Source organism: Dreissena polymorpha, chromosome 1, assembly GCF_020536995.1.
Source record: "Dreissena polymorpha isolate Duluth1 chromosome 1, UMN_Dpol_1.0, whole genome shotgun sequence".
Classification (NCBI taxonomy): domain Eukaryota; kingdom Metazoa; phylum Mollusca; class Bivalvia; order Myida; family Dreissenidae; genus Dreissena; species Dreissena polymorpha.
Window position 1 is genome coordinate 42,339,976 of NC_068355.1, and position 26,943 is coordinate 42,366,918.

General features: G+C 34.8%; 1 protein-coding gene and 1 long non-coding RNA gene across 9 annotated transcripts in view; both read right to left on the reverse strand.

Annotated features, from left to right (window-relative positions):
• The window catches only part of LOC127878099 (uncharacterized), a 44,888-nt gene extending 33,749 nt beyond the window's left edge, over positions 1–11,139 (reverse strand). The window contains exons 1-2 of the long non-coding RNA XR_008048740.1: positions 10,979–11,139; positions 10,550–10,839 (exon numbers count right to left, since the gene is read on the reverse strand). This is a non-coding gene — a long non-coding RNA (uncharacterized LOC127878099). The remainder of the gene's footprint in view (positions 1–10,549; positions 10,840–10,978) is intronic.
• The window catches only part of LOC127878034 (protein MON2 homolog), a 450,013-nt gene that overhangs the window by 257,703 nt on the left and 165,367 nt on the right, over positions 1–26,943 (reverse strand). The gene's annotated exons all lie outside the window — the stretch shown is intronic.

The following is a 26,943-nucleotide window of genomic DNA, read 5'->3' on the forward strand; positions in this document are numbered from 1 at the left end:
TATGTAACTCCTTTGGGAAACAAAATTTTCTTTATCAAAGCCACTAAACATCTTTTATCTCCCAAGAAAATTACAAAATCTCTCATTACAGTTAATTCCAGATGAAATCAAGAAACTTAATAAGATAGTGAATGACTAACTATGATGGTAAATCTATCAATGAAGCATTGACCAGAATTGTTTTTAACTAGTTCTTCTAGGGTAATGCCTTTTGCAGATGATGCTGACCTATTTTAATCAACTTCTCTGGATAAAGAATTATATGCAAATACAATCACCATTAAGATACCTTATAAATAACATGAAATGTGAAGGGTTTGAATAATAGCTGTATCAGAATTCTTACCAAATTTTGATAACCAACACATGTCTTTTTCGGGGGAAAATAACTGTTCAATTACTTTAGGCATTTAGATGATAAAAGCAGTATCTGTCCATTTTTTTATATTTAAACCTTTTTTATTTAAATTAGAGGTTTTTAAAAATTAATTTAAAGTACTTTTATATCGAAAACATAAGAAATAGTTCATATTTGTTAAATTGATTATATTAGTTACATTGACATCAGATTATTGTTGTGTGACCCTAATATCTGACCTTAATGTTTAGTGACCTTGATACAAGATAAATGTTAAGTAAGGTCTTGATATCAGAGTAATGTTGGTAGTCCTTGATAGCAGACTTCTGTCCAAAAGCCTTGATAGCAGATTAATATTGAATGGCTTTGATCTCTGATTATTGTTGAGAAGCCTTGATAGGAAATACATCAATGGCCTTTTAATCTGATAAATGTTGAATGGCATTGAAATCATTTTTTTTCGGCGTAAGCTGCATAAGCCAGCTTTTCACCTTAGCCTGACCTTTGTAAGTGTCCAATAAAATTCCAATAAAATTTCCCGCGGCTAGGTACGAATGAATACACTTCATTTATTCCATTGGCTGATTTGAGTTTACCACCAGAACATTGGAAACATATCCGCGTCTTTGTAACACTGTTTTACTGTATGAAACAATTTTATCTCGAATGAAAAGGCTTAATAGATAGAACAGTTTTACACTCAATTCTCGACATCAATACAGTTTGTGCGTACACCTTTTATTTTCAGAGTATTACCAGCGCAAGAGCGTTTATACTTAAAAGGCTATGTTCTCATATTTAGTTCTTACTTCCTTATTCCTGTCAACATGTTAACATGTAAAAGTATAAAGAGCAATGGAAGCGAGGCCTCACTTTAAAGAATTGCATTTCAACCCGCGAGGTATATCGGGTCATTTCGCGGACATTCAGAGTTTATATACAGGTCATCACCGGAGTTGGCGGCCAGTAAAATAATCGTTATATAATAAAGACGCTATCCGTGAACTAGGTGACCTGGAATTTTCTTTAGACCAGAAATATGTTAAATGAAGATATTCAGCAATATAATTATGGTATGTAAATAATAGATTCTTAATGTGTTTTCAACAATACAATGATAAATATTATTGTTGATAAATTTAACAATAATTATTCGTCCATATTGCCTAATGTACTAAAGTGATATTATGAGCATGTAACAGTTTATAGGTGTCTATCGCAACCGTTGATTATTTTTGATGTTTCTACTTCATATACACTTATATTAATTAATGCAGCATCATCATACTAAAACAATATACCAGAAAGAGAAAAATAATGCATTTGAATATCAACCGTACTTTCGTTTGACAACTGATCATGCGTTTACGAGTTGAACCTAAATTTAGTTTTAGTGCAGATTTGTTCATACGACACAAAGACACGAAATTGTTTTACGGATCATTTCAGCTTACAGGACTGGGTGGGTCACGTAAGAATATCGAATATAAAATATATTTTTATAAACAACTGGTAGCAAGGTGAGTTGCAGATAATTAATCAGTAACCACATTTTAACTAACTATTTTGGCCTGTTAATTCTTTTCAGCTCAATTCAACAGTGCAAAATGCCCATAATATCACTTTAAGCATTAGCACGATGATAATTGATACTGTTAATAATCGAATCAAATAGCAATGCCCGACAAACCACTAAAACAGGTTTGTTCGAAGAACGCGCCTATAAATACGGATACTTCTCGTGTGGCCGGTTGACTCATATGTTTAAATTTCACTTCCAATCTTCTTGTGGTTTTCTGTTTTGTATCTATAGGTTTATGACCAGCAATATGTTATAATGTAAAATAAGCCGCGAAAACTCCCCGTAACATCCCGTACTGCGTGTGATGCAGCTAAGAACTGCACAGAAAAAGACATTCGCTATCCTTGATCTCATTCATTAAACTATTTACGCCGTATATCTTTTTTTAAAGATATTTCTTGTTTTCAGTGACCTTGAACTGTGATTAATATCTAGCAATATTGAAAACAAATCAATATTAAGTTGCATAGCTATTAGATCCATGTTGAGTCGCAATGATAGCAGAATAATAGTCACTGGTCTCAATATCAGATAAATGCTGACTGACCTTGACACAAGTTTATGCTATGTTTTCTGATCAATGTTGAGCGGCCTTGATATCAGATTAATATTGAGTGACATTGAAATGTGATTGATATTAAGCAACCTTGACAACTAATTAATTTTAAGTTGCATTGCTTTAAGACCAATTTTGAGTTGCATTAATAGTAGAATAATGTTCATTGCTTTCGATAGAGATATCAGATACATGTTAAATGACCTTGATATCAGATAAATGCTGAGTTACTTTGACACAAGTTTATGGCTGATTGGTCATCATGTAATATGCGTGACCTTGAAAATATCACATTATTGCGGAGTGACCATGCTATCTCATTAAATTAAATGTGGAATGGCCATGATATCAGGTTAATGTTGAGTGACATTGCTATTAAATTAATTCTGAGTGACAAAGATATCAGGTTGATGTTGAGTGTTTTCATATTAAATAAATAATGAGTGACCATATCAAATTAATTATGCTGAAAGACCATGGTAACATATTCATGTTCAGTGGTTTTGATATTAAACCAATTCCAGATCAGATTAATGCTAAAGGGCCATGATATATGATAGATGTTGAATGATCTTGATATAAAATCAATGCTGTGAGACATTGATATTTGAATAGCAACTGAAAGACCCTTGATAGCAGATTAATGTTAAGTGACATTGATAACGGATTCATTCATGTTGAGTAACCTTGAAATCAGATTTATGTTAATTGAGCTTAATGTTTGATTACTTTTCAGTTGCCTTGATATCAGATATATTTTGAGTGGCCTTGAGATCATAAAAGGTTCATTGACCTTGAGAGCAGACACATATTGAATGACCTTGATATCAGATTATTTCTGAGAGACCATGATATGAGAATAATGTTGATTGACCTTGATATAACATTAATGTTGAGTTACCTTGAAATCACCTTGAAATCAGAGTAATGTTAATTGGTCTTGATATTTAATGAATGCTTATTGATCTTGTTATCAGATTAATGTTGAGTTATCATAACAGATTCATGTTGAGTGACCATTATTATCCGAAAATTGCCAAGGGAAAATGATTGCAGATTAATGATGAGTGACAATAAACGTACTTAAGGTAGCGCACCTCTAATGGGCACATATCCAAATATAATTTAATTAATTATATTCTTAATCAGCATCATTTCACTGAACTACATGCAAATTTATACCCCTGGGGTATATAAAAGTTCCATAATTCATTCAGATTTCCAAATATGGGCATGCAGTTGGTGTGTACAGATGCAGTAAAGGTGTTTACAGTTTAAACAAGATGAAATAAGTATTCTTTTACAGACATTTATTTTTTACAATTTTTTATCTACGGAATAGCGCCATGAAATGTAAGTGATTTCAGCCAAGTAAAAATTGGGTCGGTTAAAAACAAAGAGTCATAAAATTCAAAATAGTATCATTTAAGTTATATTTTAAACTTTTTTTTATAGAAACACTATATACAGCAAAAATACCAAGAAATAGACAGATTTACCGTTTACTTTTTGAAATAAAAATAAAAATGCAACATGCATCATTAGTATTTTCAGCAGTAAATTACCCAATTTAGTCATAACATTGTTTTAATTTTAAAAATTGAAGGATGTTCTTACAATTTTCAACATATTTGTCAATAAACATAGCTTATATGCTATATTAAATCAAATTACGCTAGAAAAGAAATAAAACGCGTCACAAAAAGTATGCAATGTCGGCAGGATTCGAACCTGCGCAGGAAGATCCCAAAAGTTTTGTAGTCCATCGCCTTAACCAATCAACCACGACAACTTCACATCAGTGCAACCTTAAATTAGATATCCATAAGTAAACTGGTAAAAAGGCTCGTAGATCTTTGAAGAAATCGCGAAATCGTATTTTTCAGATGATAATTGGATCAAAGTCAATATTTATAGTGAAAATAATGTATTCTAAATGAATTAGGTAAACACATATCAAAATTCGAAGTTTGAAAAAAAAATATAATGCACCTCTCGGAAATAACCGATAATTTAAGATCGGCAATGATCGTAAAATAAATCGCGGGAAATCATTAGAGGTGCGCTACCTTAAATAAAGAGTGATCTTCACGTTATATCAATGTTGGGTTATATTGTTGCAAGAATAATGCTGAGCAATAATGTTGTAAGAAGAATGCTTAGTGACATTGTTGTAAGAAGAATGCTGAGTTATAATGTTGTACAAAGAATCCTGAGTGATAATGTTGTATGAAGAATGCTGAGTGATAATGTTGTAAGAATAATGCTGAGTGATAATGTTGTACGAAGAATGCTGAGTTATAATGTTGTTAGAAGTATGCTGAGTTATAATGTTGTAAGAAGAATGCCGAGTTATAATGTTGTTAGACTAATGCTGAGTGATAATGTTGTACGAAGAATGCTGAGTTATAATGTTGCAAGACTAATGCTGAGTGATAATGTTGTATGAAGAATGCCGAATTATAATGTTGTAAGAAGAATGCTGAGTTATAATGTTGTAAGAAGAATGCTGAGTTATAATGTTGTAAGACTAATGCTGAGTGATAATGTTGTACGAAGAATGCTGAGTTATAATGTTGTAAGAAGAATGCTTAGTGACATTGTTGTAAGAAGAATGCCGAGTTAAAATGTTGTGAGAATAATGCTTAGTGATATTGTTGTAAGAACTGCAATGCTGAGTTATAATGCTTGCAGATTATTTTGGAGAAACATTTGAACTGATAAATATTGTGTGAAGTTTGAAGCAGAATTCCCCATGGTCTTAAAAACAAAATGGTATATTAATGCTGATGGTTACTAATTGAGAACAGAATATTGTCGTTTGACACAAAATTAGATAGTAGACCTAATGGTGCGTGATATCTATAAAAGATTTATGGTTTTTAATTTCCTTTATATCAGATTAAATGAATTGTGACAAGAATGAAATTGTTTTTTCTTGGATATGTTTGCTATTTTATGATGAAAATTCATTGAGACTAAAGTTTTATAAGTAAAAAAACAAATATTAACAAAAATGCAATTTTACTATTTCAGAAGCCCCACAACGGCAAATATCAATCCATCAGCAAGTCTGTAAAATAAAATATGACTCAAGACATATATGACTTACAATATGTTACATATCAAATGAATAATTGCATATTGGTTTAATATGTCATGGTTTAAACACCCTTGAAATCAGACAAATAGCTCCAGAAATAATCTACAAACTGTAAGCAACAGCTGATGCCAGAAACTCTTTCTTGTTAAATCAGGGGTGTAAGGTAATTAAGCAAAATGTATCTTGCTTTTATTTCATATTAATTTTCCTGTGTCCGAAAATATGAATGACATATTATACACTGTATCAATGCAGAAGTTGGGATGCATAGAAAAATTGTAAAGCAATAAAATATTAATGCCTTTGGAATGTACAATATCCCATACATATAATCAGGTAATAAGTTAGCATATAGTATCCCTAATTACATGTCAATTATTTTCTCCATTTCCACTGGGTCCACCTGTGCGCCACTGAATTATTTGCTACTCCCATCAGCTGACACTGGATTTTTTTGGCTACATATTTAACATACTATGGTAGCTGATTTCTGTCATAATATTCGGGCATATACTTGATCTTTTAAAAAAAAGGTCGCCAATATGCCAACATTCCAGAATGACAAATATATTATCCAGAATGTCAAGAAGGGCTACCAATTTTATTTTATTTTTATAATTGGCACCATCATCCCCGTTCTGCACGGTGCATCTCATGTTCTTGACATTGCCGGGTTTTTAACTATCAAACTTGCCAATAAGCTAGAATGATAAGTCTTGTGTTTAATTTGAAATCCTATCCTGTTTTTAAAATTAATATTTTTGTGTGAGATGAGCTAATTTTCAAATGGTTTCCATTTACTAAAATTCTTTGCACTGTGAACTTCATCAGGAGTAATATCCCATATCAAACTTCTATACATAGAATACGCTTCAAATTCTCTTTTTTTGTACAATGTCCAATTTTCTTGGCAAACACTGATACAATCCGTGGAAGACTTTATCAGTTTAATGTAATAAATATGTGCTGTTGAACTTTAATTAATGTGGCTGTTTCTTTTTGTTGTAAATATACTAACAAACTGCCTGAACATTATGCTTGCCTATTTATTAATCTTACTTCTTTGTTACAGTTGGGCCTAGGTCATAAACCAAACATAGAAACCAAAGGACATTCCACAGATATGTACTTATTGCAAATTGTAATCAGGCCATTTAGTGTTGATAGAAAGGTAAAGGTCAGATTAAGCTTTCACTTGATAGACAGCGAACAATAATGATAATAAATGTTGTTATCAATATCAGACCAGTGAGGACGACAATAACAGCATTCAAGCAGACTTAGCCATACAAAAAGTAAGGTGGAAATAAGAAAATAAAAGTATGAATACCGAATTTTCCAATGAACAAAACTTCAAATTTACCACCTGAATAAATTGCTAAGGGCATAATGAATATTGGCATCAATGAGTTTTAAGATAAAATATTTTAATCAGATCTAAAGTGTTGATTGTCAAACCATTTCAGTATTACATGATAAGAACAAAGATGATACCTTTGATATTGCATGGATATTGCATGGATTACATATTAGCAAGAAAAAACACTTCTCCAATAGATAATATGTATTCAAAATGCATTCTGGAACACATATGGGTGGTAATATAGATAACATAGCTCACTTGTACATCAATTAACAAATGTCTGGCAGATCCTGCATCCATCCACTGGGACCCTTGTGCACCATAAAGCCAGCTTGTAGGAGTTTATCCCATATGAAATGGCAGTTTCAACTGTTGTATCATTTATCTGGTTTGATGTAAATGTCAAAGGAACATACACTGACACATTCCAATCTACAGAATATAAGACAAAATGGTATATATCATTTGTTTTCATAATATTTTGTTGCTGTTGTTGTTTTGGCTGAGAATATCTTCAACAAGGGAGATGGCATCCGTTTTCCTGTCAGTATAGTGCCGAGAAATGTTTTCCATAACCAGTTCTCAAACATGGTCATAGTTTTTTGTTTAACCTTTGTCTAAGAAATATGGAAGAATTTGATGCATGCAATTAGGAAATGGTACAGTGGCTGATTTCGGGCATATTATTCTGGCTCATTAGCTGCGCCAACACAACCACATGACAGAAAAACAAATTTAGGCAATAATAACCCAATATTTAATTAATTTTGCGATTTTATGGTGTTGTTTCGTATAAATGGTCTCAAAATGTCATCATGCCGAATGAAAATAATTACATCACTTTTTTTTTTTTTCCAAATGGGAGGTCAAAGAACGCCAAAAACACAACATGCCCGATTTACAATAATAAGCACAGAGGCTAAACTTGTGACAGTTGTCTTCTTTCTTCTTCTGTTGCTCTGGCATGTTGTTGTGTTGGTACCCTTACAAAATACTGTAGACCAACACGCCAGAGCAATATGAAAACAAGAGGCCCATGAGGGCCTGAATCACTCTACTGGCTGGAATCAATGGGGCTCAAGCCCTTGATAGTATGAACAATCTGAGTAAGTTTTAAATAAACAGACCCAAAATGGGAAATTGATCGCATAAACAAGAAGAAACGTAAAATTTAAACTTCAAAAGGCTCCTTTTCAACAATAAGTTGGACAAATTTTCTTCACTCTCAATGGGGTTCTGGCCCTTGATGATATAAAACATCCGTTGAAGTTTCAAAAGGATAGAACTTTATATGAAAACAAACAAGAAGTGTGTTTGTCGGAAACACAATGTCCCCTCCTGCCCCGCTTAGAATTTTTTTTTGACATTTGACCTTGAAGGATGACCTTGACCTTTCACCACTAAAAATGTGCAGCTCAATGAGATACACATGCATGCCAAATATGAAATTGCTATTTTCAATATTACAAAAGTTATGGCAAAATGTTAAAGATTTTCATTTTTTCTCAAATTCAAGGGGAGATAATTCTGGACTTATAACTCCAATATTGCTCATTTTCAATAGGGTTTGATTCATCATTCAGATAAAGACACTGTGCAAGTTGGGAAATGATTGGATCAAAAGGATAGAACTTTATATGAAAACAAACAAGAAGTGTGTTTGTCGGAAACACAATGTCCCCTCCTGCCCCGCTTAGAATTTTTTTTTGACATTTGACCTTGAAGGATGACCTTGACCTTTCACCACTAAAAATGTGCAGCTCAATGAGATACACATGCATGCCAAATATGAAATTGCTATTTTCAATATTACAAAAGTTATGGCAAAATGTTAAAGATTTTCATTTTTTCTCAAATTCAAGGGGAGATAATTCTGGACTTATAACTCCAATATTGCTCATTTTCAATAGGGTTTGATTCATCATTCAGATAAAGACACTGTGCAAGTTGGGAAATGATTGGATGAAAACTGTGGACTTAATTGCATAAACAAGCCTTATTTCACAATTTCCTCAAATTCAAGGGGAGATAATTCTGGACTTTTTACTCTGATGTAACCCATTTTCAATAGAGTTTGAGTCCTCATTAATATAAAGACACTGAACAAGTTTGAAAAGAATCGGATGAAAACTGTGGACTTTATTGCGTAAACAAGCCTTATTTCACAATGTTCTCAAATTCAAGGGGAGATCATTCTGGACTTTTTTATCTGATGTAACCCATTTTCAATAGGTTCGAGTCCTCATTAATATAAAGACACTGAACAAGTTCGAAAAGAATCGGATGAAAACTGTGGACTTATCGCATAAACAAGAAAAAGTCTAACGCACGCACGCACAGACGGCGACGGAAACCACACGATGACATAAGCTCTTCAGGCCTTCGGCCAGTAGAGCTAAAAACCATCTACCATAAGAAGGTGATGTTGACAGTCAGTATCATTTAATAACACATGGTCTTCAACAAAGACAAACAACAAGATGATAACAAGAGCACCGCCTTGCGGGTGCAGACCGCTCATCTATTTTCTTTTTAAAGGAAAAGGGACTCTCATTTTCAATCACAAAGGACGAAGGGATGGAGTGAAGAGGGGTGTATAGTGTGGGGGCGTGGACATTCATTACATTATCTTCCAAAAATGCGGAAAAAAATGCGAAAAAAAAACAAATTGGGGGGGTGGGTGGGTGGGTGGGATTCTTGGGTGCGATGGTTGGACGGTATTTCAAACATAAAATAATAAAAATAAATATTTGTGTTTTTCAACCGTTTCAAAAAAACAAAAAATTGGGTGGGGGGGGGGTGGGTGGGGGGGGGGGGGGTTAGTGTGAGGGTGTGGTGGTCATTTGTGAGATGATGGAGCAGGGGAGGGTATTTTTGGGTACGATGGTTGGACGGTATTTCAAACATAAAATTATAAAAAATAAATATTTGTGTTTTTTAACCCTTTCAAAAAAAAAATTAGGGTGGGGGTGGGGTGGGGTATAGTAAAGTGTGAGGGTGTGGTGGGCATTTGTGAGATGATCTTAAAAAAAAAAAAAATAGGGGGGGGGGGAATTCGGGGAGGGGGGGAGGGGGGTTTCCTTGGGTGCGATGGTTGGACGGTATTTCAAACATAAAATAATAAAAATAAATATCTTTGTTTTTTAACCGTTTAAAAAAAAAAAAGGGGGGGGGGTTGGGGGGGGGGTATAGTATAGTGTGAGGGTGTGGTGGTCATTTGTGAGATGATCTTAAAAAAAAAATTTAGGGGGGGGGGGGATTCGGGATGGGGGGGGATTTGGGGGGGGGGGGGGTATAGTAAAGTGTGAGGGTGTGGTGGTCATTTGTGAGATGATCTTAAAAAAACAAAAAAAAACAAGGGCTGTTTGTAAAACATGCATGCCATATGGGTTGTCAGTTGTTGTGGCAGCCATTGTGTGAATACGATTTTTGTCACTGTTACCTTGACCTTTGACCTAGTGACCTGAAAATCAATAGGGGTCATCTGCGAGTCACGATCAATGTACCTATGAAGTGTCATGATCCTAGGCAAAAGCCTTCTTGAGTTATCATCCGAAAATCATTTTACTTTTTCGGGTCACCGTGACCTTGACCTTTGACCTTATGACCTCAAAATCAATAGGGGTCATCTGCAAGTCATGATCAATCTACCTATGAAGTTTCATGATCCTAGGCGTATGCGTTCTTGAGTTATCATCCGAAAACCATTTTACTATTTCGGGTCACCGTGACCTTGATTTTTGACCTAGTGACCTCAAAATCAATAGGGGTCATCTGCGAGTCATGATCAATCTACCCATGAAGTTTCATGATCCTAGGCGTATGCGTTCTTGAGTTATCCTCCGGAAACCATTTTACTATTTCGGGTCACCGTGACCTTTGACCTAGTGACCTCAAAATTAATAAGGGTCATCTGCGAGTCATGATCAATCTACCCATGAAGTTTCATATTCCTAGGCGTATGCGTTCTTGAGTTATCATCCGGAAACCATTTTACTATTTCGGGTCACCGCGACCTTGACCTTTGACCTAGTGACCTCAAAATCAATAGGGGTCATCTGCAAGTCATGATCAATGTACCTATGAAGTTTCATGATCCTAGGCCCAAGCGTTCTTGAGTTATCGTCTGACAACCACCTGGTGGACGGACAGACCGACCGACATGAGCAAAGCAATATACCCCATCTTCTTCGAAGGCGGGCATAAAAATAGGGGGGGAATTCGGGGGGGGGGGGGGGGGGGGGGGGGTTGGGGAGGGGGGTATTTTTGGGTACGATGGTAATATTTGTGTCTTTTAACCGTTTCAAAAAAAAAAAAAATGGGGGGTAGTGTGAGGGTGTGGTGGTCATTTGTGAGATGATCTTAAAAAAAAGTTTTGTCAAAGTATCAATCAAATCTAATCATAAATAAAGAAGTTATGGCATTTTTAGCAAAATTTAATAATTTGACCTTGAGAGTCAAGGTCATTCAAAGGTAAAGGTAAAATTCAACTTGCCAGGTACAGTAACCTCATGATAGCATGAAAGTATTTGAAGTCTGAAAGCAATGCCTTGATACTTTAGAAGTAAAGTGGATTGAAACACAAAATTTAACCATATATTCAAAGTTACTAAGTAAAAAAAGGGCCATAATTCCGTAAAAATGACAACCAGAGTTATGCAACTTGTCCTTTTACTGTACCCTTGTGATAGTTTGCGAGGCGAAAGCTATATCTATGATAGTTTAGGGGTAAAGTGGACCAAAACACAAAACTTAACAAATTTTTCAATTTTCTAAGTATAAAGGGCCCTTAATTCCGTCCAAATGCCAGTCAGAGTTACATAACTTTGCCTGCACAGTCCCCTTATGATAGTTAATAAGTGTTGCAAGCATGAAAGCAATAGCTTTGATACTGTAGGAATTAAAAGTGGACCTAGACACAAAACTTAACCCAATTTTCAATTTTCTAACAATAAAAAGGGCACATAATTCTGTCAAAATGCCAGTAAGAGTTACATTACTTTACCTGCACAGTCCCCTTATGATAGTTAGTAAGTGTTGCAAGTATGAAAGCAATAGCTTTGATACTTTAGGAATAAAATGGACCTAAACACAAAACTTAACCAAAATTTTCAATTTTCTAAGTATAAAAAGGGCACATAATTATGTCAAAATGCACGCCAGAGTTATCTAACTTTGCCTGCCAAGTCCCCTCATGATAGTAAGTAAGTGTACCAAGTTTGAATGCAATAGCATTGATACTTTCTGAGAAAAATGGACCTAAACGCAAAACTTAACCGGACGCCAACGCCGACGCCAAGGTGATGAAAATAGCTCATAATTTTTTTTAAAAAAATAGATGAGCTAAAAATTCTTTCTTTTTTTGGCAAACTTGTTAAATAAATGTGCAAACGTATTTTTTTTTGTTGGGGAACACAAAATATATCTTTTGGAAGTGTGATTAATGACTGTTTATGCACATTATTATATTACATTTTTTTAAAGTCTATTTTTTAGTAAACAGGTCAAGGTCATCTTGCTCCATAATGCCTTACATTGTTTGTTTTTAGCAGAGGTATGTTTAATACAACAAAAGTTAGTGCATAATAATATTTGAGAAGTTGTCTAAACAACTTTATATATTATTGATCATGTTATAGAAGAGGACAATAAGATCTGTTTATTATATATAAGGGTTTCATGTATAGCGCACATATAATATATCAATTTATAATTAATATATAATTTCCAAGGGTTCTGTTGTTATGTAAATCAAGTGGATATTGCAACAAGGAGTACAAGATATTTGCAGCATTAACATGATCAGTACATCTTAATTTGCTGCATGAAATCGCCATGTGCATTCCTACTGAAGTCATAGACAAGAGTGTTATGGCTTACACAGCTGCAAAACAAATATTTACTTGTTTAATAAAACTTGTTATTCATCTTACATAGATTCAGTAAACACAAGTGGGCAATAACTGTGAACAGAACATGATAACATTTCCAAGCTAAGTATTAACAATTAAATTGATTTGCATTGAAAGGTTTTATTAAGTCCATTGTTGATATTTCAAATAATTTATCAATAATCAGATCCAATGCTTTTTTACCAAAAAGTATTTCCTGTCATCAGCAAATTAAAAAATAATATATGAAGCAATAAGGGCCTCCTTCCGTTGCAGTAAGGTCCCTCATTGTTTGCAGGCATACAGGAGGTAACTATAGTGTTAGGACTGTCCAAGTGATCTGGGCTATCTCTTACACTACACCACACAGATGAGGTCCTTAATTGTTTGCAGGCATACAGGAGGTAACTATAGTGTAAGGACTGTCCAAGTGATCTGGGCTATTTCTTACAATACACCACACAAGTGAGGTCCCCAATGGTTTGCAGGCATACAAGAGGTAACTATAGTGTATGGACTGTACAAGTGATCTGGGCTATCTCTTACAATACACCACACAGGTGAGGTCCCCAATTGTTTGCAGGCATATGGGAGGTAAATATAGTGTGAGGACAGTCCAAGTAATCTGGGCTATCTCTTACAATACACCACACAAGTGAGGTCCCCAAATGTTTGCAGGCATACAGGAGGTAACTATAGTGTAAGGACTGTACAAGTGATCTGGGCTATCTCTTACAATACACCACACAAGTGAGGTCCCCAATTGTTTGCAGGCATACAGGAGGTAACTATAGTGTAAGGACTGTCCAAGTAATCTTGGCTATTTCTTACAATACACCATACAAGTGAGGTCCCCAATTGTTTGCAGGCGTACAGGAGGTAACTATAGTGTAAGGACTGTCCAAGTGATCTTGGCTATCTCTTACAATACACCACACAAGTGAGGTCCCCACTTGTTTGCAGGCATACAGGAGGTAACTATAGTGTAAGGACTGTCCAAGTGATCTGGGCTATCTCTTACAATACACCACACAAGTGAGTTTTCCAATTGTTTGCAGGCACATTGGAGGTAACTATAGTGTGAGGACTGTCCATGTGGTCTGGGCTATCTCTTACAATACACCACACATGGGAGGTCACCAATTGTTTGCAGGCATACGGGAGGTAACTATAGTGTGAGGATGTCCATGTGGTCTGGGCTATCTCTTACAATACACCACACATGTGAGGTCCCCAATTGTTTGCAGGCATACAGGAGGTAACTATAGTGTGAGGACTGTCCAAGTGATCTGGGCTATCTCTTACAATACACCACACAATCATTAAAGTTTTCACATAACTGACTATGATCAACATTATAAATATATACAACATAATGCACGAGTGCATGTATACAACTAATTAAGTGGAGGCCCAAGTTTTCCCATATATTTATTTTTTAACAGCATACACCAATGACCTCATTTCAAAATTTACAACTACCTCACAACAAGAAACCGTCGGAGACGGGTGATGCTTCCCAAAGTTTTTTGTCACAATATTGCACTATATATTCAGATAAAAGGAAAACTCAAAGGGCCATAACTCTGTGCAAAATCATCCGACCAGAACCTGCTGATACTATGCACATTTCATTGAATTCAGGTCATTAGTTACTGAGAAATAGCCCGAACAAGAATTGCACAATATGTACAGTTAATGGAAAATTTCAAAGAGCCATAACTCTGTGTAAAATCATCCGACCAGAACCCGCTGATAATATGCACATCTCCTCTTGGTAGTAGCTTCACATTAATTTTCATTGAAATCCTGTCATTAGTTGCTGAGAAATAGCCCGGACAAGAATTGCACTATATGTACAGTTAATGGAAAATTTCAAGGGCCATAACTCTGTGAAAAAAACATCCAACCAGAACCCGCTGATAATATAAACATCTCCTCTTGGTAGTGAAGCTTCCCATAAAGTTTCATTGAATTCTGGTCATAAGTTGCTGAGAAATAGCCCGGACAAGAATTGCACTAAATGTACAGTTAATGGAAAATTTCAAAGGGCCATCACTCTGTGAAAAATCATCCAACCAGAACCCGCTGATAATATGCACATCTCCTCTTGGTAGTGAAGCTCCCATAAAGTTTCATTGAAATCCTGTCATTAGTTGCTGAGAAAAAGCCCGGACAAGAATTGCACTATTTGTACAGTTAATGGAAAATTTTAAAGAGCCATAACTCTGTGAAAAATCATCCGACCAGAACCCGCTGATACTATGCATATCTCCTCTTGGTAGTGAAGCTTCCACTAAAGTTTCATTGAATTCCGGTCATTAGTTGCTGAGAAATAGCCCGGACAAAAATTGTGCACTGACGGACACACGGACGGACAGACAAAGCGGCGACTATATGCTCCCCCCAAAAAATTTTGGGGGAGCATAATAAACAACCACTAATTACAAGTGATGTAGTAGTAGTAGTTTTAGTAGTTTTATTTTTGCACTGACAAACACATCATGGTCAAATACAACAAATAGATACATATTAACAAATACTGATTATGACTAAGTAATGCATGGCATAATATAACAAATAAAAGATCAAATAAATAAATAATTAATTTCCATGAAATGCTAACCATTACCAGAAATGACACAAAAAAGTGAAAATGATTTCACTTATTTCCATTGTAATACTATGTGATAGTATCATATATAAACCGGATGTAGCAAGCATTTGATGATAATTGAATTTACAAATACTTGTTAACAAATTCATGCACATAAATATTGATACATCAATAACAATCATAGAAAAATAATTAATTTTGAGCAAACACTTCCATGTGATTACACACAAAAAAGTGGAGCAGGCACACTTACAAAATAGCACCTGATACTTACAGGCATTGTTAACTATTTTTTTGGTCCGGTCCCCGTGTAACTTTATTCGGAAACTTTATTCGGAAACTAACCAGAACAATTGACATAACACCCAAAAAACAATAATAATTATATAGGTATAAAATACTGTGTAATATATTTATTTTATATTCATTTATTTCCATTTTGGGAATTTTTATAATTAATAAGTTTGATATTTAAACCTTTTCAAATATTCTAAGTGGAAATATATAACGAGAGCAATAAGTGCTTGTACATTTAAATACATATTGCCATTATGACACTATTTAGTAGTACATGTATTAGTATAAGCATACATTAACCTTTTGTCTTTAAGATTAATACATAAAGATGAATAGCAGCTTTTCCAAATATAATTTTCTATCATACATATGCAGAACTCAATGAACTTAATGAACTAAATAATCTAAATGTTCTCATAATTCTGCAGTAAAGAAGAGAAAGCATGTTTCATTAATTTATTGACAATGTTTTTAACAGCACTTATGGCATCTGTGTATAGTTACAGACAGTATAATGAGTTTAATTTCATTTTAACAGGAAAGATTTTTATTTCTTGTTAATAATGTTTCAAAGTGTGCATTAAAATATGTTTATAATTAAACCCTTTCATGTTAGAAGGTACAACCATCTGACTCTGTAATGAACTCCCCTTTTAAAATTAAAGAAACTTGGCAGACTTCAATAAAACTGAATCTTATCTTCTTATGATAAACATCTATGAAAATAAAATAACACAACATCAACAAACGAAAACAAATGTATTTTAAAGCATTCTAAGAACACATAATATTTGACATAAAATCACCTCCAGCTATCTTGAATTTTCCACTAATGGTACTTTGATCAAAGTAAATTAAATTAATTGTTGAAACTAAATTTTAGCACCTGCAACTATCAAAACACTGTCTTTTTAATTATAATTTCACCTGAAACTATCAAAACACTGTCTTTTTAATTATAAGTTAGAAGGTAAGTTATAATAAAACATATTTATATTTGCTTGTGCACTTCACAGGCTACTGCTCATGAAAGGGAAAGTTGTCCATATCCTAAGTACATAGGCTACTGCTCATGAAAGGAAAAGTTGTCCATATCCTAAGTACATAATTTTGCAGAAGAATGCTGCATATATATTACACAATTTTCTGGAACAGACATTCTAATCAAATACTCTCAGTGGGATTCTTAGTACAAAGTAAGATTGAGCAGCAAAGTAATTGATAAAACAATGTATGGTTGGCACAAACAGTGTATGGTGGGCACATGTGAAGGAACTTAATTGTTCTTGAACAAATCCATAAGTTTTGTAAACATAAACAATTACTCAGGCACTATGACATTGCCAGCTGATTGTTGCAAATAAACTGTTATGAAGAGTCTACATACACTGATCATGTGTACTATTCCGTCAATATTAGAAGATTTATTTGAGTTTTGTCCACCTTTATTTTTCTGCAAAAACATATTTAAATCGTTGCATGAAACAAATGAACAACATATCTACCAATTTAGTAAATTTACCAACAATATGGTTTACAACCACTTATTCATAAATTCTTCGTAACATTTAACTTAGCAGACATGATGATATCTGGTCATGGTGCCATGAGACATGATGATATCTGGTCATGGTGCCATGAGACATGATGATATCTGGTCATGGTGCCATGAGACATGATGATATCTGGTCATGGTGCCATGAGACATGATCATATCTGGTCATGGTGCCATGAGACATGATGATATCTTGTCATGGTGCCATGAGACATGATGATATCTGGTCACTGTGCCATGAGACATGATGGTTACCGGATCATGGTGCTATGAGACATGATGATATCTGGTCATGGTGCCATGAGACATGATCATATCTGGTCACGGTGCCATGAGACATGATGATTTCTTGTCATGGTGCCATGAGACATGATGATATATGGTCACTGTGCCATGAGACATGATGGTTACCGGATCATGGTGCTATGAGACATGATGATATCTGGTCATGGTGCCATGGTATCTGGTCATAGTGCCATGAGACATGATATCTGGTCATGGTACCATGAGACATGATATCTGGTCATGGTGCCATGAGACATGATGATATCTGGTCATGGTGCCATGAGACATGATGATATCTGGTCATGGTGCCATGAGACATGATGATATCTGGTCATGGTGTCATGAGACATGATGATATCTGGTCATGGTGCCATGAGACATGATGATATCTGGTCATGGTGCCATGAGACATGATATCTGGTAATGGTACCATGAGACATGATATCTGGTCATGGTGCCATGAGACATGATGATATCTGGTCATGGTGCCATGAGACATGATGATATCTGGTCACTGTGCCATGAGACATGATGATATCTGGTTATGGTGCCATGAGACATGATGATATCTGGTCACTGTGTCATGAGACATGATGATATCTGGTCATGGTGCCATGAGACATGATGATATCTGGTCATGGTGCCATGAGACATGACGATATCTGGTCATGGTGCCATGAGACATGATGATATCTCAGGTCATGGTGCCATGAGACATGATGCTATCTGGTCATGGTGCCATGAGACATAATGATAACTGGTCATGTTGCCATGAGAATGGTTGATTATATGGTCATGGTGCCATTTACAAGAAACATACAAATGGTAACAACTTTAAGATCTCGTGACACCATCTGGTGTTGAAAATGTAGAGAATACCCACCAATGAAGTGTTGACTATAAAGTCCCAGCAATAAATTGTTCAATATGGTGCTTATAGATATCTCCTATTTATTGTATACAATAAAAAGTGGCAATTATTCATGTTCTAATAAGTCAACTAACACAGAATACAACAGCAGGAAGGTTTACATAACATAATTCACTGAACTAAAATAGCTTCTGAAATCACTACAAAAGCATCTAAAACATATTGTCTATAAATTGATGTAAGTATTTCATCCATTTTGAACTCTCAATCCCTGGTGTGAGGTAACCTTTTGTGATTCAATCTAAATGCATCATAATAGCCACTGGCCAAGATGGTGCAAGATGCATTTGTTAAATTGAAAATAAATTGACTGTTCATGTCAATAACACTTTTCATCTAGTTGAAACTCTCTTCATACCTTAGAGGCACCACTAACAGTACAGGAATTATCTGGAGGAAATCTTCTTTGATATTTTTATATCAAACAATATCTTAAGCACTTTGCACCACCTCAAGAGGGTTCTCAGCACAAAATAGATTGGCATTAAATTGCACAAAACATTATGTGTCAACCATTAAAATGAAATTCAAGTGCATTAATGATGAGCACTCTATTATTCTTGAGCATGAAGGCACCACTTGTCATTAGATTCAATTTCAAACAAAATATAACTTGTATTAGAATTTAAATGTAACGGTTGTTATATAGTTTGCATATAAATAATTCCAAGACATTTTGAAATTGTACTTTCAATATAATCTTGTTATTGAAGTTTCATAAAAAAATAATGGATCATTTTGAAATATTCAATAAAAGCAGTTTGGAAAAACTTAATGTATTGCACTCTATTTTTTCTTGCAATATAAAAATGAAACAAGATGTGTTTGTGAAACACAATGTCCCCCTATATGATGTTTGACCTTGAAGGATGACCTTGACCTTGTGAAGGATGACCTTGACCTTTTACCATTCAAAATGTGCAGCTCCATGAAATACACATGCATGCCAAATATCAAGTTGCTATCTTCAATATTGCAAAAGTATTCATAAAATAAGCGATTTTGGCCACATATATTTGACCTCTGACCTTGAAGGATGACCTTGACCTTTCACCACTCAAAATGTGCAGCTTCATGAGATGAACATGCATGCCAAATATCAAGTTGCTATCTTCAATATTGCAAAAGTATTTATAAAATAAGCGATTTGGGCCACATATATTTGACCTTTGACCTTAAAGGATGACCTTGACCTTTCACCACTCAAAATGTGCAGCTCCATGAGATACACATGCATGCCAAATATCAAGTTGCTATCTTCAATATTGCAAAAGTATTCATAAAATGAGCGATTTTGGCCACATATATTTGACCTCTGACCTTGAAGGATGACCTTGACCTTTCACCACTCAAAATGTGCAGCTTCATGAGATACACATGCATGCCAAATATGAAGTTGTTATCTTCAATACAGCAAAATTTATTGCAAAATGTTAAAGTTGGCGCAAACAGACCAACAGACAGACTACTATAGTGGGGGACATAAAAATATCTCTTCTGATGATACCTTATTACAGGTTACTTTTACTAATAGCAATTTAATAGGTGGACAAAGTAGCATTTCTGATGCTGTTCTTGGAATGTTCTAGAAATATTTAGTTTTGTAAATACGCAGTCAAACTATAAAATATAGATCCATACTTAAAGAGTAAGACTGCCTTCTTGAAAGATCCTGTAGCGTTAAAACACATTTCCATTGACATTAAAGGATATCATATGAGGATAAAAACAGTTCACAAGAGACCCAATATGAAATGTCTGTTACAATTGTTTGTCAATAATTGGCTTGTCTTAAATATTAACTTCTTTTCCGAAGTGTCAAAATAAACAGTACAATTGTGTTTTTATACACTGGGGTATCCAGCAGTGTTTCAACGGCATTATAATATATCTTGTTTTGTTCCATCTTTCTCAATGACAAGTTAATTGAGATGATTTACAAAGGAATGTGCTTGTACTGAAAAATCATCAATAAACCAATTATTTTATTTAAAATAATTGTCTTACACAAATTTAAAGCACCTTTTTAACCACTGTAAAAAAGAAAACATATCACAAACAATTTAGCCAATTAAATGGGGGGAGGGGGGGGGGGGGAGGGCACGGGAGTAGTTTGGGTTGAGTCTATTGTGGAATGTCAGGTAAGAGTAGTTTTGTCAAAGTATCAATCAAATCTAATCATAAATAAAGAAGTTATGGCAATTTTAGCAAAATTTAATAATTTGACCTTGAGAGTCAAGGTCATTCAAAGGTCAAGGTAAAATTCAACTTGCCAGGTACAGTAACCTCATGATAGCATGAAAGTATTTGAAGTTTGAAAGCAATAGCCTTGATACTTAAGACGTAAAGTGGATCGAAACACAAAATTTAACCATATATTCAAAGTTACTAAGTCAAAAAAGGGCCATAATTCCGTAACAATGACAACCAGAGTTATGCAACTTGTCCTTTTACTGTACCCTTATGATAGTTTGTGAGTGTTCCAAGTATGAAAGCAATATCTATGATACTTTAGGGGTAAAGTGGACCATAACACAAATCTTAACCAAATTTTCAATTTTCTAAGTATAAGGGCCCATAATTCCGTCCAAATGCCAGTCAGAGTTACATAACTTTGCCCGCACGGTCCCCTTATGATAGTTAATAAGTGTTGCAAGTATGAAAGCAATAGCTTTGATACTGTAGGAATAAAGTGGACCTAGACACAAAACTTAACCCAATTTTCAATTTTCTAACTATAAAAAGGGCACATAATTCTGTCAAAATGCCAGTCAGAGTTACATTACTTTGAGTGCACAGTCCCCTTATGATAGTTAGTAAGTGTTGCAAGTATGAAAGCAATAGCTTTGATACTTAAGGTATAAAATGGACCTAAACATAAAACTTAACCAAAATTTTCAATTTTCTAAGAGTAAAAAGGGCACATAATTCTGTCAAAATGCATGCCAGAGTTATCTAACTTTGCCTGCCCAGTCCCCTCATGATAGTAAGTAAGTGTACCAAGTTTGAATGCAATAGCATTGATACTTTCTGAGAAAAGTGGACCTAAATGCAAAACTTATCCAAAATTTTCAATTTTCTAAGTATAAAAAGGGCACATAATTCTGTCAAAATGCACACCAGAGTTATCTAACTTTGCCTGCCCAGTCCCCTCATGATAGTAAGTAAGTGTACCAAGTTTGAATGCAATAGCATTGATACTTTCTGAGAAAAGTGGACCTAAACGCAAAACTTAACCGGACGCAGACGCCAACGCCGACGCCAAGGTGATGACAATAGCTCATAATTTTTTTTCAAAAAATAGATGAGCTAAAAATGTGTTTTTTTACCTTTGACCTTGAAGGAGGACCTTGACCTTGAATTTCAACCACTCAAAATGTGCAGCTTTATGAGAACGCCGCTTTGAAACATTTTTTTTTACCTTTGACCTTGAAGGATGACCTTGACCTTGAAGGATGACCTTGAACTTCCACCACTCCAAATGTGCAGCTTCATGATAATGCCGCTTTGATATATATATTTTTTACCTTTGACCTTGAAGGATGACCTTGACCTTGAAGAATGACCTTGAACTTCCACCACTCAAAATGTGAAGCTTTATGAGAACAACGCTTTGATTTTTTTTCTTGACCTTTCAACTTGAAGGATGACCTTGAAGGATGACCCTGACCTTGAACTTCCACCACTAAAAATGTGCAGCTTCATGATAACGCTGCTTTGAATTTATTTTTTTTACATTTGACCTTGAAGGATATCCTTGACGTTGAAGGATGACCTTGACCTTGAACTTCCACCACTCAAAATGTGCAGCTTCATGAGAACGCCGCTTTGAAATAAAAAATTAAATAATTTGACCTTGAAAGATGACCTTGACCTTGAACTTCCACCACTCAAAATTTGCAGCTTCATGAGATACACATGCATGCCAAACATCAAGTTGCTATCTTCAATCTTTAAAAAGTTATGGCCAATGTTAAAGTTTTCGGACGAACAGACACCATATATTTTACATTTGAGCTTGTAGGTTGACCTTGACCTTCACCTTTCACCACTCAAAATGGTCAGCTCCATGAGATACACATGCATGCCAAATATCAAGTTGCTATCTTCAATATCGAAAAAGTTATGGCCAATGTTAAAGTTTTCGGACGGACAGACAACATAAATTTGACATTTAACCTTGAAGAATGACCATGACCTTTCACCACTCAAAATGTGCAGCTCCATGAGATGCACATGCATGCCAAATATCAAGTTGCTATCTTCAATAGTGAAAAAGTTATGGCCAATGTTAAAGTTATTTGGACGGACGGACAGACTGACTGACATACTGACATATTGACGGACAGTTCAACTGCTATATGCCACCCTACCAAAGGAATAAAAAATATTTTTTTGGGGTGGGTGGGGGGGGGGGGGTATAGTGTGTGGGTGTGGTGGTCATTTATTAGATAATCTTAAAAATAAATGGGGGGGGGGGGGTATGGGAGGGGGAATCGGGGGGGGGGGATTTGGGGGGAGACCTGGGGGATGGTTTGGGTGGAGTCTATTGTGGTATGTCAGGTAAGAGTTGTTTTGTCAAAGTATCATTCAAATCTAATCATAAATAAAAGTTATGGCAATTTTAGAAAAATTTACTAATTTGACCTTGAGAGTCAAGGTCATTCAAAGGTCAAGGTAAAATTCAACTTGCCAGGTACAGTACTCTCATGATAGCATGAAAGTATTTGAAGTTTGAAAGCAATAGCCTTGATACTTTAGAAGTAAAGTGGATCTAAACGCAAAATGTAACCATATATTCAAAGTTACTAAGTCAAAAAAGGGCCATAATTTCTTAAAAATGACAACCAGAGTTATGCAACTTGTCCTTTACTGTCCCTTTATGATAGTTTGCGAGTGTTACAAGTATGAAAGCAATATCTATGATACTTTAGGGGTAAAGTGGACCAAAACACAAAACTTAAGCAAATTTTCAAGTACAAAGGGCCCATAATTCCGTCAAAATTCCAGTCAGAGTTACATAACTTTGCCTGCACAGTCCCCTTATGAAAGTTAGTAAGTGTTGCAAGTATGAAAGCAATAGCATTAATACTTTAGGAAAAAAGTGGACCTAAACACAAAACTTAACCAAATTTTCAATTTTTTAAGTATAAAAAGGGCACATAATTCCATCAAAATGCCAGTCAGAGTTACATAACTTTGCCTGCACAGTCCCCTTATGATAGTTAGTAAGTGTTGCAAGTATGAAAGCAATAGCTTTGATACTTAAGGAATAAAATGGACCTAAACACAAAACTTAACCAAAATTTTCAATTTTCTAAGTTTAAAAAGGGCACATAATTCTGTCAAAGTGCAAGCCAGAGTTATCTAACTTTGCCTGCCCAGTCCCCTCATGATAGTAAGTAAGTGTACAAAGTTTGAATGCAATAGCATTGATACTTTATGAGAAAAAAGGACCTAAACGCAAAACATAACCGGACGCAGACGCCAAGGTGATGACAATAGCTCATAATTTATTTTTTTTAAATAGATGGGCTAAAAATGCCCAAAATGGTGCTTATTGTGTACCTTTGTGCTGTATTTCTATAACATAGGGATATATACTATAAGCAGTGATCATATTTTCCCGCAACATCAATCAATCTGGATTTAAATGGGAGAAAAAGTGTCCGAAAAGTTATATCCGAAATCATGACAAATTACATGAAGGTGGTATAATAAATGTACAAGTTAAATTCCCTCAGGCATTTTTTTTAACGGAACAAACAAGTTTTCTCAATTGGTTTTATCATTTGCTATTTCCTGTGCTGTTTTATCTGACTTTTTTCATTATTGTCAATTACGAGTGCGAAGCACTAGTGATTTGAAACCACGCATCTAAACTTCCAGTCTTGGGTTATTCAACAACAAACAATGAAGTGCACAAATTGTTTTGATTCTAACACGATTTTTTCTAAAGATTTATACAATGTATTTTTTTTTTTTTGTGTACTAGTTTGTGTGAAGTTACGCCCATAAAAATAACTTTCGGCTGTTCCGTCAATCAGATCCGCGACTTTCATTCATGTATTGCCGGATTATTACGCTGGTGGAAAATGTATCAGCATGTTTTGTTTAGTTACAGCGCTTGCTTTCAGTGTATAAGGTATGCCCACAATAATTGCAGAATATCCGATTTTCTTCTTTGAAAGTTTACTGTATCATGCATGAAATGCACAATTTCCACTAGGATAACATCGAGGTTTTCATCTCCGAAGTAACTGTCAACGATTTTATCGTGGACAAGTGAAAGTATCGATTGATATTGACACGGGATTATTCAAGCATGACTAATACACAACAGCGCAAATCTCCGCTGCTTGGGGTCAAACTCTGATACTAGTCGGCTGAAGTGCAATAAACTGATCCTGACCGGTTAAGAGACTCCAGCGAATGGTTTATCACACCTACTCATGATAAGAATGTTATAAGGGTGTGTTAGCATGTGCACTGTGTAATTGATTTCATGACATGGGAATTTAAGCAAACAAAATCGGACCGACTGTTTGGGATTTTCAATCGGTCTTCTATGACCCCAATCGGTTTAGGACCGACAAAACCGAAAAAATATGATCCCTGACTATAAGCTTTATTTACTATAAGCTTAAAACGAAACGTAGTGAATACAGTATCAACCAAATTTACCTTACAGGCTTAACGACCTATTGAGTGTACAGAAAGTATACATTTTATAATTACCAGATTGTTATAATTTGGCCAATTATGATGTCATTTTCTGTTTTTCAGCTGTAAGTACCATAATTACTCTATGTTTTCGGACACTCTAAGTTTTCGGACACCCCTTTTTTTAGCAGAAATAATTATTTTTTGTGACTCTTAATTTACGGACAAATGAGTTTTCGTCCATAAATAATGCCTCTAAGTTTTTGGACAGTATGTTTTACAGCGCTACTTTACCAAATTTTGGTCCAGTTTTCGGTATCTAATGACACTTAGATCATGGGGTTTTACAACCATATTAACATCATAAAACATGGCAGGTGCATGCCTGAGGGCATTACGGACCATTACATTTGCGTTATTGGGTAAATAACCTTGTAAACCGGTATTAAACAATAGTAGCATAAGCGTTATGACAATTACCAGGGTTAGTGCCAATTAACAGTTCAATTATCTACCGCAATGGTACTACCCATTCTCAGTAAAATAACTGTGACAAATACTAAACGCTTCAAAGTGTGATGCACCCTATTGCAAGTTTTACAAACAATGGAAGGTGTTAGACAACAACTATCGGAAATGAACAAAGAATTCATAGTTTGCTTTTTTATTGCGTTAATTACAGATTCATACTAGTGAGTATCGGTACATCATATGGTCATCTTTGAATTGGTTGGTCAAAGTACAACCTTGTAGTAACTTTCTGTCAAATAAATTAAGCATTTAAAATTATTTAAAATACAGTGCAAACATATATAACTGTTATTCATACTATACGGCATGGTATTTTACAAGCGAGTGATATAAGCGGTAGTCGTTGATACAATTGACGCTATTTTCTGACACTTCAATTTTCGACTCTAAGTTTTCAGACACCTGTATTTTGTGAATATTTTTCATATCTAAGTTTTTGGACATGAATTTTTTTCATTATTTTTAAGTGTCCGAAAACATAGAGTTATTACGGTATTTGGGAAATTATAGTATTTTGCTGGTAGAAAACAACAACAACAAAATAAGTTTTGTGTGGCAGACAGGTGAGATTATAGGTGAATGGTGTCCATGTTATTTGCAAAGGTCTGTTAGAGCTATCACAAACATTTGCTTCTAGTCTTATAACCCTTCAGAGATTTGTTTACATTGAATCTGAAAGCCAATTACAAAAGATGGGTTTTCAAAGCCTACAATTGCCTCCACAACTCAATATAACACCAATTGCAGGTATCATATACCTTGATTGATTTCCACTTTTCATTCTAGAAAATCTCTGATATTGCCAAAAGTTTATCTGCTGCTCACAATAATGTTTATTCTAGGAGAAGCATTTAAAGAACCCTGCCTTTAAACCATCTCAAATTGTTTGTCATAAAACCATTTAAGAAATATGATATAATCAAAACTATTTCTTACAGACCAAACATTTGTTTTATCGCAACATGTTTAGAAAGATTGAATAGGAACTTTCCTTTCACTTCAAATACACAGATTTGAATTTCACAGATTTATACAGTCTGAAATAGACAGCATTATTTTTGGGTTGAATTGAGAAGTGCACTAAAAAAAAACCAATAAACTGTGTTGAAAAAAGAAATCTTGAAAAGTTCAGTCTGATAACAGATTTAGGTTTCATTTATTAAAAAATTCACTGTTCCAAAGTTTAATTCATTTATGCCTAGTGGACTCCC